The 16,635-nt window shown below is 42.8% G+C and overlaps 1 long non-coding RNA gene across 4 annotated transcripts in view; it reads right to left on the bottom strand.

Annotated features, from left to right (window-relative positions):
• Nucleotides 1-289: 289 nt before the first annotated feature.
• The window catches only part of LOC123352769, a 73,248-nt gene continuing 56,902 nt past the window's right edge, over nt 290-16,635 (bottom strand). For 2 of the 4 annotated variants that reach the window (XR_006574285.1, XR_006574286.1), the window contains 2 exons: nt 6,551-6,688; nt 290-571 (listed from right to left, as the gene is read on the bottom strand). This is a non-coding gene — a long non-coding RNA (uncharacterized LOC123352769). The remainder of the gene's footprint in view (nt 572-6,550; nt 6,689-16,635) is intronic. The other 2 variants (XR_006574287.1, XR_006574289.1) reach the window with 2 other exon arrangements.

The raw sequence follows: 16,635 nt of genomic DNA, 5'->3' as shown, positions 1-16,635 counted from the left end.
AGCAGGAGATCGTTGGAGTGCAACAGGGCTCCAGTCACAATTCCTTTCCATTGACAAGACCTTCAGTAAGTCCTCTATACCTGCCATCGCAGGGGCATGGTGATGTTGAGTCAGGTAACGTTAGGCTGGGACCCCTAGAGATTACCCAGCTGGCTGGTTACGCCAGTCTTTTGTCTGTTTTGTGCTACCAGAGTGACTCAAAATGGACGAATCGGAGGAACCAGGATCTATAAATAACAATGAAAAATAATTTGGTTGTGGTAACATTTTATTTATTTATTTGGGGGATTTCTCTGTTGATTGGGTAACAAGGCCAATAGTTTGGCATTTCAGTGTCACTACAGTTTCCGAGTCTCTTGAATACAATGTATCCACTGGTCCAAATATTGTTTTCTCAGCAAAGGTAAAAGAGTAAATACTAGAGGAAAATGAAAGCTTATAATAGATGGTGTTTTCCTTCCTGTTGAGATTGTTCGGAGGGCTGAACAGCAGGTGACATCTCACACCATAGCTAAATAAATGGTTGTCTCAGGACAGATGATTTCACGTTCCAGTGTTCCCAGTTTCCTGACTGTGATAAAACAGGGATTCATATTCAGCAATTAAGATATAAAGAATGTTGAAGATTTTGCCTTGCACTAGCTGCCTTTTATTTATTAGTATTACGCAGAGCTATGCAAACACTGTTCTCACCTGGAGTAAAACACAATTTATAGCTTTTCCAGTGGTTTAATCAAAATGCAGAGCCCTGCCCCACCCCACCTTTACTCTGGTACTTAGATGAGTTTTGCCATGAGTATAACGTATGGATCACACAGAGTTGAAGGTCAAAGAGTAACTTCTGTTCACAATTACTCTTCTCCTTTATCCTGCTTCTTCTTTGTGAGTTATTCATAGATTTTAAAGAGAGAAGGGACCAATGTGATCATCTAGTCTGACCTCCTGCATAATGTAAAGAAGTTCATCCTGGGAACCTTGAGTGTCTGGCTGAGCGAGGGCATGTGTTTTAGGAAGTCATTACCATCTTCATTTAAAGTCATCAAATGACAGAGAATTTGCTGAATCCCTTGATTACTTGTTATAATGGTTAATTGACCCTACTGTTAAAAATCCAAGCTTGTTTCCTATCTGAAGACTGGTAGCAACAACTTTCAGTTACTAGTGATCAGGGCTGGATTTGAACCAGGAGGTGAAAGCACTAGAGCCAGTTACCAAGCCCCTGAACTAGCCAATCCCATGTAGTTAGCTGGAGAACATACATCTGTAACAAAGATACTGAATAGGGAAGAAAGTTGCATGTGTCCATGTAAGCTGGCGAGTCGGGGCTCAACCCTCCTGCTGGGCCGGAGAGGAGCCACACCGACTCGCCCCTTGTCCCCTCTACGTGGGAAGTCCAGGCCCTCTGGAGCAGGGGGGCTGGATAACAGCAATCAGTCTCAATATAAGTCCAGTCCCTCTGGAGCAGGGGGGCTGGATAACAGCAATCAGTCTCAATATAGATCCAGGCCCTCTGGAGCAGGGGGGCTGGATAACAGCAATCAGTCTCGATGTAGGTCCAGGTTCAGACCCTCAGGCAGGGGCCGCACAAGGCACACAGTCACTAAGTATATGCCCCGGCCCTCAGTTAGGGCGGGCAGCCGGACAGCAGTCCTTGGGCGCAGACCCTTATAGCAGGAGCCGGGCACCCGCACAGTCAGTATAAGCCCAGGCCTCTGGAGCGGGGGCTGGGCAACAGCAAAGTCAATACAGGCCCAGGCCTCTGGAGCAGGGGCTGGGCAACAGCAAAGTCAACATAAGCCCAGGCCTCTGGAGCAGGGGCTGGGCAACAGCAAAGTCAATATAGGCCCAGGCCTCTGGAGCGGGGGCTGAGCAACAGCAAAGTCAATATAAGCTCAGGCCTCTGGAGCAGGGGCTGAGCAACAGCAAAGTCAATATAAGCTCAGGCCTCTGGATCAGGGGCTGAGCAACAGCAAAGTCAATATAAGCTCAGGCCTCTGGAGCAGGGGCTGAGCAACAGCAAAGTCAATACAAGCTCAGGCCTCTGGAGCAGGGGCTGAGCAACAGCAAAGTCAATATAGGCCCAGGCCTCTGGAGCGGGGGCTGAGCAACAGCAAAGTCAATATAAGCTCAGGCCTCTGGAGCAGGGGCTGAGCAACAGCAAAGTCAATATAAGCTCAGGCCTCTGGATCAGGGGCTGAGCAACAGCAAAGTCAATATAAGCTCAGGCCTCTGGATCAGGGGCTGAGCAACAGCAAAGTCAATACAAGCTCAGGCCTCTGGAGCAGGGGCTGAGCAACAGCAAAGTCAATATAAGCTCAGGCCTCTGGAGCAGGGGCTGAGCAACAGCAAAGTCAATACAAGCCCAGGCCTCTGGAGCAGGGGCTGAGCAACAGCAAAGTCAATATAGGCCCAGGCCTCTGGATCAGGGGCTGAGCAACAGCAAAGTCAATACAAGCTCAGGCCTCTGGAGCAGGGGCTGAGCAACAGCAAAGGTAATTGCAGGCTTCCGTGCCTGAGCGCTGAGGTGAGGGGGAAACTGCCACCCGCGAGTGGGGTGGCAGGGGGAACACAGGCCCGCCCACTCCACTGTGTTCCAGCCCGGGGCCCTATTAGCGGCTCTCACGGCCGCTGGTCAGTGGGGTCCTGACCGCAACACACTGACATGGGCACCTCAGTGTCCGTAGCCTGACAGGGGTCGGCTATCTCCGGGCTACACTCCATATCCCCCTCGGAGCCTACCTGCACACTTGTACCAGGTTCGGGCCAGTCAAAGGTCCTCGGCTCCTCCGGGTCCGGGCTTGGTGGGAGGTCTGGTAGCACCTCCGGAAAGTCCGGCCAGGCCTGTTCCGGTGGCTCCTCCGGGTAGCAGGGCTGGGGAAGCCCCGGCGGCTCCTCTTCGGGGGGGGCGCAGGGGCGGTCCGGCGGCTCGTCCCAGTACCGGTCACGGGGCAGCTCTGGCGGCTCCTCCTCGTAGTGGGCGCGGGGAAGCGGAGGCCAGTCTGGGCAGCTGCCTTGGTTCCTGGAGGGCTCCCAGTCAGGAGCTCCCGCCGGCACGTCTGCTCCCGGCGGCTGCTGGCTCCTGACTGAGCTCTGGCATCTTCCTTTTATACTTCCTGTCCCGACCCTTGACTTCCGGGGGGCGGGAACAGGAAGTGGGGTCTCAGCCCACTTGGGCGTCTGGCCGGGAGCTCCCTCTGCTGGACCGGAGGGGAGCCACACCGACTCGCTACAGTCCACCACCCACTTTCTTTTTCTTTGACAGTGTTTAAGGCTAAAGAACTGTGCAGACTTAGACTAGTCACCAAGCATATTAGATCTGGAGACAGCAAGGTTAATTTAATATAGACATTCCCACAAATCATTTCTGATCCTTTAGTGGGATCATGATTGCACAAAATTCCACCATGCCAGAGGACCAGAAAATTTAAGGAGTTTCTAATAGGCTATAGAGCCTTTCTTCACTAGGCCATTGGGAATAGAGTAATTTCTGAAGAACACTGTTACATTTCTGTAGAACCCTATTGATTTCACCCTGTTGAATTCTATAGGACTTTTCCATAAAGGTAGTGCCCAAATCATATAAGAACTCATAAGATTTTGGCTGCAGCTGAATTAGAACCAGGAAATTGGGGACAAGATTTTCAAAAGTGGCCAGTTATAGAAGGCCTCAGTTTTTAAGTATTCTACTTGAAACACCTTAAAAGGGCCTGGTTTTCAGAAAGTGCTGAGCACTCATCCACTGGAAATTAGGCCCCTTTAAAGATTTGGAAAATCTCAGTCTAGTTTCTTTCTGGATTGGACCCTTAATGAACTTGTTTTGGATCCAAATGGCTTTGGATGCTGGGATTCAAATCTGAATTCCCCTAAAAATTCAAAAGTGTTCTATTGACAACCTATTGTAGAAAGCAGCCCCACAGTAATCTGGCTTGCGCGTCTTCTCTTGGATTGAATAAATCTCAGCTCTGCTCAAGTTTTTTTTCAGGCTCTAATAGTGCCACTGCCGTTTCTCTGATTTTAATCTTCCCATATGGATAGCTGTAGTATTGGAGCAAAAAGCCAGGAGCCCTTTTTGCTGTGGCACAGCTTTTTGAACCACTGTGCAGTCTATATACATAGTATTTGGCCACAGAATGTTGCAGAATACATTTATCTACAGTGGCACAAAGTACAATGGTAAAATAAACTGCACAGAATCAAATACAATGATAAAATGTTTAAAGGCCCTCTATTAATCATCCAGAAATAAAGGAATTAATGGCATTTTCCAATTTCTTGTCATTCATAAAGCCTCTAATAGATTTCTCCCTGTCTCCCATGATGGCAAACAGCAAAACTACATGCCCATCATACTTAATGAAGAAAACGTATTAGAGCTAATTTATGTTAAACAAGGGCTGCTTGTGTAGATTTTACTTAGCTTTGCTGATTTATAATATGAAATGACTGCTGAAATCAATTCCTAGGAATAAAGCTTAAAGCACTATAAAAAATCAATATGAATTCTCAGTCCCCAGAACTTTCATGAATTTAGGAGCTGTGAGGCAGTCATTGAATACAAATTGATTTTTCCAGCTGGCAAGCGGCTAAATATAAGTATCTAGCAGATATACCTACATACTCACACATTCTCTCTGTCCCTCACACACACTCACTCATGCGCATAGTGTTTTACAGAAGTAAAGATACAATTGTTTTATGGATTATTTCCTACTGCATATTAGTAACTGTCTCGTGGAGGGTAAAATTCATGTGTGTCAAAGTTAGTTATCTTTTACAAGATGTTGCATTTTTATAGCTGTCATAAACTATGAGCTAAGTTCAGTACTGAGATCCAGTGTCTCCAAATGAGCTGTGCCTCTTTAGGGCAGGGCTGAACTTGGCCCCATGTATCCAAAATAGTATCAGACGTGTTTGCAGACTTGAATTGCTGGCACCATTAACATCATTAGCAAACCTCCCATTGATAGCAGTGGGGCCAGGATTTCACCCATGTTGTTTCCCCTCCCACAGTATATACGTCTTGTCTATTTAGATTAGAACCTCTGTCTCTTATTATATGCCTGTACCATGCTTAGCACAATGGGGGCCTGATCCCAGTCGAGGTTCCAGTTTCAACTGTAATGCGAATAAACAACAACAAAATATTTTCTTAGGGTTGGCCGTCATCGTTTCATTTTAGGCAACAATTGCAAAGACAAATGGTACAGAATGTACTAACACTGCAACTAGCAGTTGCCATTTGTAATCATTGTGACTCCTGTTTATGTCTTCTGCTGTGTCGTAAAGCAGATATCCAGCCCTTTTGAATTAAAGTAGAGAGGGTCTTTGGCAAATTAACTGCTCTGTGATGCTGTAAATCTGGTCACCAAAAGACAGAATGGTAGAATTATGAAGACCATAAAGTTAATATTTTCTTATATTTTTGTTTGGATGCAACAAGCCCTTTGGAAACTTGTTTCCATCTTATTTCCACTGATGGTTGGTCTCTCAGGATATTTGAACAGTAAATTCAGTCCCCATATTATATCACTTTGCAAATCTTCATGCATGGTGCCCAAAGCTCTTTATTCTTTGCAGTTTTCTATTAAACCGTCTAGCCCTGATAATGTCTTACCTTTGTCTGTCTAATGGTGCATTTGTTGTCTTTTGTATATCTGTCGTGTAAGTAGATGAGTGCATGAGTGAGTATATGTTTTCCAGTTTCTTAGTATCAAATGCTATAAGATGGTTTATCTCCAGTGAATTAGAATAGTGATGGAGAACAGAAGGGATGATTTTGGAGAAATAATCATATTCTAGTGGTATTATAACAGTGATATAAAATTTCACTTTTCCTACCAAATATAGTGGTGACCCTTAAAAACTTGCCAGTTTTATCTAAGGCCACGTCTATACTTACCCGCCGGGTCGACGCGGCGAGTTCGACTTCTCGGAGTTCGAACTATCGCGTCTGATCTAGACGTGATAGTTCGAACTCCGGAAGCGCCGTGGTCGACTCCGGTACTCCACCGCGGCAGGAGGAGTTGCCGGAGTCGACCTTGGAGCCGCGGAGTTCGCTTCCGCGGTGTCTGGACGGTAAGTCATTCGAACTAGGGTAGTTCGAATTCAGCTACGTTATTCACGTAGCTGAATTCGCGTACCCTAGTTCGAACCAGGGGCTGTGTGTAGACCAGGGCTAAGATAAATAGATATGAGTAACTCAGTATGTGTAGTGTTGCTTTGTGGTTACTATAAAAATATAGAAGATGCTGAAAACACTGAAGCAAAATAGAAAGCTGTATTTAGTTATCTAAGGAAACTGACACTTTTTAAAGGCTAATGTTGTATGTCTTTGTTTTATGTAGTCTTGTGGTTTTAACTTCTCTAGTGCAAACTCACAATTCAAAGTTATGAACAAGCAGAATAAGTAAACTTTGGAAGTATTTTGTGCTAAAATGTATCAGAGGGGTAGCTGTGTTAGTCTGGATCTGTAAAAGCAGCAAAGAGTTCTGTGGCACCTTATAGACTAACAAACATATTGGAGCATGAGCTTTCGTGGGTGAATACTCACTTCGTTGGATGCATGTAAAAATTGGGCTTCTTTATTAATAAATAATACTTTGCACTTCTATGGCTCCCTCCTTCCTGGGATCCAAAACATTGTTCAAAAAATTAATGATTGGGGCCTCATAACACCTCTGCAAATTATCTGAGAAAAAGAAAGAAAAGCACAGAGAGATAAGAGGCCTGTCTGACAACTGGTCTGCAATTTGACTTCTAACTTTGCAGCTGCAGTGAACTGCAACCACAAATGGTAGCAGTTAGACAGCTCCCAATTTGCACTGCACACAGTAAGGGAGGAACACCAGCACAGCAGCTGTGCGGTTGCTGTTACAGTCGATGGACTGCAGAGGCAAATAGACCCTCTGTGTGCTACTGGATGCAGGAAATTTGGCTGCTGGCTCCATGAAGTTCAAGGATCCACTGGCCATGCCCTGGCACATGCCAGCCCATAACCATCCCCTTTCTGTAGGCCTATGGAGAGAGCCACACTGCTCTATAATGCACAAGTGCGGCATTCCCCTGCTGAGTCTCCCAGGCATAGTTCCCCTGCCTAGTGGGATGGCACCAGTGTCTCTCCATTTCAAGCCTTGATATGCCTGCCTGCAAAAAGGGCAAGGGGACCTCTGAGCACCTTTTGCTGCACTTCTCTAGCAACAAGCAGTGTGGGTTTTAAAACCCCGGCAAATTTAGCTTCTCTTTTTAGCTCCTTTTTTCCTTTTCCCCTCTCACCCTGCTCCCATGAACTTATTCTGCCTACACCACCCCTCCAAGGCTTTGCTCCGGGCCCCACTGCACACTTTCTGCCTCTTCCACACAAAACACTTCCTTTTAAAATATTATGACAGACAATCCTTGAACTCCTGTACCATGACACAACTGGAATCTCTTTAAATCCTGAGCACAAGAACTAGCCTCGTTATTAATAAAGAACCATTTAAACTATGAATAAACTTCCATTTTAGCTGTTCGTCTTCATGATAGTGCCCTTTTCTGTCCACTCTTCCTCCCTTCAATTTCAATTATTGAATTTTAAAACCCAGGGTTAGTATAACTACTCCAAGCAGTGAGCAGAAACATTTAATCATTGTTGTATATTTATCTATGATGCCGTGACACTGAACTTACAAACTCAACCGCTTCACATTTATCTCCAATGCCTTGAGTTGTTTTATTCCGGGATCTTGCTCATTTGATAAAAGAAGCTGATTTTCATATCTATCATCATCAGAGAGGAGAAAATCTAATAACAAATTCTTCCTCTAGCTCCTTCACATAAATCTTAAAATATTGGTGGGTTGAAAGAGCTTTTAGTCCACTGGATGGGATGAAATTTGAAAATCCAAATGATCAAGTGAGAGTCTCCCAGCAGACATGTCAAGAGTGAACACAGACAAAATCCTCTGCAAGGGTTTGCCTAGACAAATCTTAGCACCATCTCTTATTTCTAAACTGTGTCCAATGGTTTAATAAAATATATAAACTGAGACCCCAGGAAACACTGTAACTGCATTGTGAACAAATCTTTTGAGAGTGTCAGCGCTCAGTACAGCTCTGTACCTCACCCTGAGCACAACTGTCTGTAATAGGGAGTAAAAACTTCCCCCTCAACACCAGAGCTTGAATGTGGACCTGTTGAAGATTACATTAATGAGAAGGACTAGGAATCTTCTAGCTCACACCCACAGCATCTACACGGGGGAGTTGCCAGCTCAGCACTTTGGTGGGTACTACTATTCATTCTGACGTAGTCCAAACTGCGGGCAGTGTAGGCAAACCCTGGACGAGGTGATGTTTTATCCCAGATCACTAGAATTGTTGGCATCTGAGATAAGTTTTGAGGTTGTTTCCTAACTGATGTCATGGGGCCAAATTCAGTCTTCTTGTGAGAGAGAAGATCTCCACTGATGCTGTGGTTGCTCATGCCAGGACCAAATATGGCCTTAAGAGAGCTAGTGGATTTGAAAACTTTCTGTGATATTGCAATGTGAAAATAGTGGGCCTGCTTCACAAGGGAAAGTGGTCCGCTTGTGCAGGTGCATGCCAAGTGAGGGCAGAGCTGTGTGACGCGTGCTTCTTGTGGGCACTGGGATTCTCTAGTTGTTGATTGAGGGCAAAGGCCTTTCCTTAGGGATGGGCAAGGAGCAGAGGAGCTGGGATATGCCAGCTAGATCTCGCTGTGCTGTGAGGCTGGATATGCCTCTCATCAACAGACCATGTCCCCAATAGGACAAAAGTATGTTGTCTAGCTTGATAGCCAGTCACACTCTTCCTAGCACCATCTAGAGAGCGCTCTTGCTATTACTGGAATGTGAGGAATTGTGAATGAGTTCTGTATTCCTGGCCAAACCTTTCTGGCAAAATCATGTGGCTGAGCAGACATTTGCTCTTTGAGATACATTATGTGCAAAATCCCTTTGACCCAGGATGTAGTTAATACAGGATGAATATAACCTATTTGTTCATGACAACTATACAGATTTGGGGATCAAAAACCTGTGTTAATGTTTGAACTAAAGAGCATATGACTGTTCTCAAACAATAGTCATACAGGAGTATCCACCAGTGGGTACATCTATGCCTCTTTAGAGAATCAGCAGGTGTACCATTCACAAATTACCAAACAACTATAAAAGAAAGCAGGAAACTGATTCAAAACCACCTAAGTGACTTAGGAGTCTAAGTACCATTTTCAAAAGTAACTTTGGCCCTTAGGTGCCTAACCAGCTTACGATATATCTACACTGCAAAAAATCCCACGGCAGTGAGTCTCAGAGTCCAGGTCCACAGACTCAGCTTCGTGTTACAAGGCTAAAAATAGCCATGTAGACATTCCCACTCGTGCTGGAGCCTGGGGCCTGAGACCTGTCCCCCTTGCCAGGTTTCAAAGCCCAGGCTCCAGCTTGCGTGGGAACATCTACACTGCTATTTAGAGCCCCATAGCGTGAACCCCACAAGCCAGAGTCTGCCGACCCAGACTCTGAGACTCGCTGCAGTGGGTTGTTGTTGTTTTTTGCAGTGTAGATGTACCCTTAGACACTTTTGAAAGTTCTGCTAGATAGACTCATAGATTTTAAGGTCAGAAGGGACCATTATTATCATCTAGTCTGACCTCCTGCACAACGCAGGCCACAGAATCCCACCCACCCACTCCTGTAACAACCCCCTAACCTATGTCTGAGTTATTGAAGTCCTCAACTCGTGGTTTAAAGACCTCAAGGTGCAGAGAATCCTCCAGCAAGTGACCTATGCCCCATGCTGCAGAGGAAGGCGAAAAACCTCCAGGGCCTCTGCCAATCTGCCCTGGAGGAAAATTCCTTCCCGACCCCAAATATGGCAATCGGCTAAACCCTGAGCATGTGGGGAAGACTCACCAGCCAGCACCCAGGAAAGAATTCTCTGTAGTAACTCAGATCCCACCCCATCTAATATCCCATCGCAGGCCATTGGGCATATTTACCGCTAATAATCAAAGATCAATTAATTGCCAAACTTAGGCTATCCCATCATACCATCCCCTCCATAAACTTATCAAGCTTAGTCTTGAAGCCAGATGCCTAAATAGCTATGACAATCTGGCCCTACATCTAATTGAAAGTCAATAGGATTGAAGCTCCAAACTCCTAATGCAAGTTAATGGGAGTTGGGCACCTAAAGTATTAAGCTGCTTTTTAAATTCTACTAGGCATCTCAACACCTCTGTAAATCTGGTCCTAACTCACATTTGATAATGGGCCTTAGGCACTTTTAAAAATTTCTAACCAGCAAGCCCAAATGTCCAAAGTGTCTGACATAAAGGGGCATAATTACAGCCTAGTACATCAATCTCCAAGATTACACTTGTGCAATTTCTGTTCACAATATGTCCTCATAAAGCCACACAACCATATGTTCATGCACATCTATAAAATATGTAATCAGAAGCCATCGAGATGCAAATCAGTCTTGACACTGGTGCATTCTCACTGCAATCCTTTTCACAGGCTGAATGTCTTTAATTCCTTTTTACCCAGATGCAGTTCCCGAAAAGAACTGGCAAGAGAGTTACAGATATAAAGACACTCTCTAGCTGTTAGGATGAAAAATCGACCTTCCCTGACAATCATCTGTGATTCCCAGTTTTCAAGAGTACATCTGTGTAATTACATATCTATCTATCTATCTATCTATCCACGTACTCTGTGTGGACACACACACATTATCTATATATAACTGATATATATATATTATATATAACTGATTATTTCTGATGCCCAGAATATAGGTTTCAAATGACATAAGACTCACAATAAATGACTGAACATGCCCTGTGATGCATTAAAATATATATTTGCAGCAGCAGGACTGTATGGGTTTGACATTAATTACAAGAATGAACAATGAACACCAGATGGTCCCACTGTCAAGGTACAGTAGGTCTTCCTTCAGCCTAACTACCATGACAGTGAACTGTGCTAGACAGAAATCAGATAATCACTGTGCTGAACAAAGCATATATTCAGTGACGGGCCCCTTATTTTCCTGGCTATTCAAGTGCCGTACTTTGAACCTGTGTGAGAGAGAAAATAAACCCGAGAGAACAGGTAAACTGAAGCACCAGAACACAGTATGTATTGTATTGAAGCATGTATCATGTCCTCTTGCAATGATGCTTTTATACTGCATGACATGACACTGAATGTGCTATCCACGAGACTCACTGGATCTTCATGGAAAACCGATGATGCTGAAAATAAGGCAGAGGAATGAAGGCAAGAGACACAGCTGCAAGATTCCCCACAGTCTTTGTATATACTAGCTGGGCAGCTGGTGTGCTGTAACCACTTGCTGCACTAATCATAAATGTCTCACTGTTACCTTGTGCTCCCCAATCTGTTCCTTGCATCCCTCTGCTGTCTCTCATAACTTAGTATGTAAACTCTTTGAGGCAAGGACTGCCTTTCATTGTGTGGGTACAGCACCTAACACAATAGGGTCCCTTAACCCTGAATGCAGCCTTTAGGTGCTACTGAAATATAAATACTAAACAATAATAGGCCATGCAAAACTCCCTCAAAAGTCTGAAAATTATTCATACAAACTATTCAGTGAATATTTACGGAAATCCTTAGAAAGGAGACAAATAAGAGGGGACATGATAAAAGTACAGAAAATGAACGGTCTAGAGATGTCAGATTGGGAACTTTTGTTCTCCATCCATCTTGTAACACAAGAACAAAGGGACTTTCAATGTAATTAAAAAGTGGGGAATCTGAAACTCATAAAATGAAATGTTTTTTTCATGTAACTTATAATTAGACTGTGGAACTCATTGCTACTGGAACAACAGGCAGTGGTTGAGACTAAGAACTTAACAAGATTTCAAGAGGGAGTGGACATATATGTGTCCATTAGGAGTATTCAAAGTTATCAGGATTAATGACAAATATTTTGCAGGGGATGTTAAACCTCGTGATTCAAGGCCAATCTCTATTAGAGATCAGGATAAGACCTAATATAGTGTGTGTGTGGGGGAGATTACTCCTCATCTGCATATTGCAGAGTGCTTATACATTCCACTAAACGTCTGGTACTGACTACTCTCAGAGACAGGATAGGCCTTGGACTAGATGGGCCTTGGGTCTGATCCAGAATGGCAATTCCTATGTTCCACAATAGCAGCATGCATCCGACGAAGTGGGTATTCACCCACGAAAGCTTATGCTCCAATACGTCTGTTAGTCTATAAGGTGCCACAGGACTCTTTGCTGCTTTTAACAGTAGCCTTGTCACAACCTTCTATCCACTTCTTTCCATTTTGAAGTTGTCGGGCATTATGCAACAATTAGTGGAAAGAAGAGACAGGAGCATGACTGGGCATGATTCTCTTCAAGGGGACTGCTCCAGGAGCAAGGTGCTGCCCCAAGTAATCAAGGTACTTCAGAGTCAGAATGAGTAAGGGTGGAAGACTTTTTTTCAGGTGTGATACTCAATATCAAATCTAACTGAAGCCATGTGACAAAAATCAAACCAACTTTTTTTTATTGTCTTCCTCTAATTATTCACATAATTATATGCCTTCAGCTAGATTCATTTACAAATTGCAACCAAGGCAAATAGTAGTTAAAAGATAAATGAGTAGATTACATAAATTATATTCCCCAGGTGTATCACTAGAGCAAAGTCAAGACATACAAGAAAAAATGGATGAAGAGTACAGTAAGTGAATAAAATAATTATTTTAAAACAGTTAGAGACCGCCATCTTATGTAGTTTACTGAGAACTTATAATAGACCCCAAGGCCAGCACTCTATTTTGGAATAATTGCTATAGAATGACTTCTTCTGTGCATTATCTCTATTATCTTTTTAATAATAAGGTGGTAAGTGATTGTAGGTGGGATGTTATATTTTAGAAGAAAAATCCAAATCCCTCCTCCACCATACAATTTTCTCCTATATTTTAAGGCTGATTCTGTACTGAGTTGAGTCTCACTTGAAGTCAGCCCTAGCTTATTTATCGTGTTTTCGGTAACCTTTTTGCATGCTGATTTCTAACAATTCTCTTGAGATAGGTGTTGCCCTCCCAGAGAAGAACCTTGAGAAAAGGTTATGTCAGGCTGTAAAGCTGGGGATTTCTAAGACTAGAGAAGATGCCCTCTCCTTGCCAGAGCTGACCAATACACGTTTGAAACATAACACTTGAGAACAGAAGAGATTTTAAATGTTTTCTGGGATGGCTGCAAATAAAATACCACTTTGGTAAGAATAACTCTGTGTTGAGTTAGCCACAAACAAATGGCAAATAAGACTCTATATCCATAAGTGAGAGTAGAGAGATTTACTGCTGTTGTGTCGTATTTATACTAAACAAAACAATATATTTTAAAGACCTAAGACACAATCTATGTTGCTGATTTTTGTATTACCTAGCCAGTGAGCTAGTGGTTACAATAATCATGTGCAGAATGAGATGCTCCTCTACAGCAATTCCAAAAGAATTTGCTTTCCCTTCCCTTGAGAGAAGGAGGAAGAAAGAGAACTCATTCCCCAATCAGCATATACAAGGAAAGAATGGAGAACACGTTCAGATAGATCGTCTGCTTAAGTGATTGTGTTAGTGTTCAGATACCATGATGATGGATGCTTTGTAAATGCCTGGGTAAGTAGGCATTGACCTAGATGCCTAGATAGGACAATCAGAATGGTCCTAAGTCAAAACTGGAATGAACAGCTCAATCATCAGTCATCTCCAGCTAGTCACTTGACCTCTTTGTTCCTCAACCAACCCAGCTGTAAGAGTTGATAAATGGCTGGCTTTTGCTGAGAATCTAGGGACCTAATCCAAAGCCAACTGAATTTAAAGGAGCCTTTCCACTGACTTCAGCAGGCTTTCGATCAGGCCCCAAATACTGCCCCTGCGAGCCGAACAAATCTCGTTTGTTGCTAAATCACACAAAGAAATATTTGCTGGACTAGAAAGCACAGAACATCAGTTCACAAAAAAGCTGAGAGGCAAGAGATCTTTCCAACATCGGCTCCTCCCTATCCTCCTCTCCCCTTCTTTTATTGTACTTAATTCTGTTGATCAGAGCTTTAATAGTTAGATGTTTTATAAGTGTATCATGGGTAGCGCAATTTATCCTACAAGGGCAAAGCTGACAGCATGGTAATTAAGAATAGAATAGAATAAATGCCAAAGGTAAAAGCAGAGTGTTTGAATGACTGATTATTCTTGATAAGAACATTTCTCTGCTGATAGTTGAATCTATAGTATTTAAGAGCAGTGTGTGGAATGGAGGTGTCTGAAACAAATGCAAATAAATAATGTCTTCATCCGTATAGCTATACCACCTATGCTGTTGATTTGTGATGTATAGTCTAGCTCTACCAGTAACTTCCAGTAAGTGAGTGACCAGCAACGTAGGCTTATCAAGACAACTCAAACAAACTGGCTGGTGAACTGAGAACCTGCATGTTTATTACATGACTGGAAAGTGAATTTCACTGTTGCTTTGCTGCAGCAAGGTTAAGCATGGACACTACAAGAAATGTAAGAATTTAAGATCTGATGCAAAACAATTTGTTTGAATAATGATGCCTTCCCATTTGGCAAGGATGTTAGAGCACTTCAAACATGCAGGAGGGACTAAATCCTCACAACACCCCTTTCAAGTGGGTAAATATTATCCCCATTTTATAGTCGGGTGACCCAACGCAAAGACCAAGGTCACAGCCAGTTCATGACAGAACTGAGAATAGAACTCTAAAGCAGGGGCTTCCCAACCACAGGGTCATGATCATCCTACCCCGCAGCTAACTAGGAGGGGAATTTCCAGGTAGAGTGCCATGATGGAAAAAGAGATTCCAGTATGGAAAATATTGAGAATCACTGTTCTAGAGTCCTGCCTTCTATCTTATTGCTCCAATCCTTTGACTTGTGGTTTATCTAAGCAGAGATTGGGAAATATAAATCCAAACTTGAACAAAGGTTAATTCATCTTGACTAATAACTCAAAGCTGGAAGAAAAAAAGTAATATTTAATCAAAATAGCAGACTGGGTTACAAGACTCAGACTAATTCCAGAAGTGACCATGATGATCATCTAGTCCAGGGGTCGGCAACCTTTCAGAAGTGGTGTGCCGAGTCTTCATTTATTCACGCTAATTTAAGGTTTCGCGTGCCAGTAATACATTTTAACGTTTTTAGAAGGTCTCTTTCTATAAGTCTATAATATATAACTAAACTATTGTTGTATGTAAAGTAAATAAGGTTTTTAAAATGTTTAAGAAGCTTCATTTAAAATTAAATTAAAATGCAGAGCCCGCCGGACCAGTGGCCAGGACCCGGGCAGTGTGAGTGCCACTGAAAATCAGCTCGCGTGCTGCCTTCGGCACGCATGCCATAGATTGCCCACCCCTGCAGTACATGCAGGTCTTTCTCTTCCTCTGTCACTTCTAACAGATATGTCCCCAGTTTATAGCAACATTTCTTGTTATTAGTCCCCAAGTGCATGACCTTGACTTTGCACTATTGAATTTCATCCCATTTCTATTACTACAGCTTTCCTCTAGACAGTGCAATTAAGCTGTGTCTGAACATTGGCTCCAGCACCCATTGAGTTCAATGGGAAGATTGCCTTTGATTTCAATGGAAAGAGGACTGGGTCCTTGATTCTTCATGTTGAAAAGAATGAGTACACTCTGGCTTCTTTCCGCTGCTACCAGCCAATCTGTTCTCACCCCCCTTCCTCCCCGCCGCTCAGTCTTAATGTAGTGAAAAGAAAAAAAATCAATTTTGTATAAATACAGCCTGGAACTGAAACCCTTTTCTCTGTCAAATCACAAATTCCTAGTAACAGCCTTGTGAGACTTTTAATTTCACTGGTGGAGGTTCAGTAATTATTTGCAGTTTATCACACCTGAGGAAAAGTTTCTTGATGTACAAACTAATTATGTTTTTAAATAAACTGATTGTCCATGTAATAAATGATCACATTTTCTCATCATTGGGAGATTTATGTTACTTTAGTCAAACCTCTGTGCATAGAATAGGAACATTAGTAAATCAGCCAGAAAGAAAATGTCTGCATTAAATTATTGAACACTGTGATTACAAGCCATTCTGAAATGAACTCAATGGAAAACAATATACAAAGTGCAAGAAACTTATCAATATATATGGATTCATATGTTGGAAGAAGGGATATAAAGACATACACAAATTTTTATTAATTTACGATGAATTATCCACTTGTGCAAAGGGACGTCATGCACTAAAGGCTAGAACCAAAGTCTGCAGCATTTGTCCAAGGGCAGTAATTAGAATTAATTAAGGAATGAAGAAGCTGCATATAACATTTCATTTATGGGTAGCAATAAGTGACATGATTCTATCGTGGAATTAGTCATCATCATAGGCGTCTCCTGTCAATCTATAAATGAAATGTCATGCAGATCAGCATATTTTTCATTGTTATGCCAACATGGCTCTCGCATAATGTGCATAATTAAAATAAAGCTGGGAATTGGAACATGCAATAAAAGTAATAACATTAATAATGTGTAACTTATTGGTACCTGTTCACAAAGACCTTTTGGTGTGTTAACAAAAAT

Source organism: Mauremys mutica, chromosome 1, assembly GCF_020497125.1.
Source record: "Mauremys mutica isolate MM-2020 ecotype Southern chromosome 1, ASM2049712v1, whole genome shotgun sequence".
Classification (NCBI taxonomy): Eukaryota; Metazoa; Chordata; order Testudines; family Geoemydidae; genus Mauremys; species Mauremys mutica.
The sequence above is the reverse complement of the archived record's forward strand: the minus strand, read 5'-3'. Positions and strand labels throughout refer to the sequence as shown.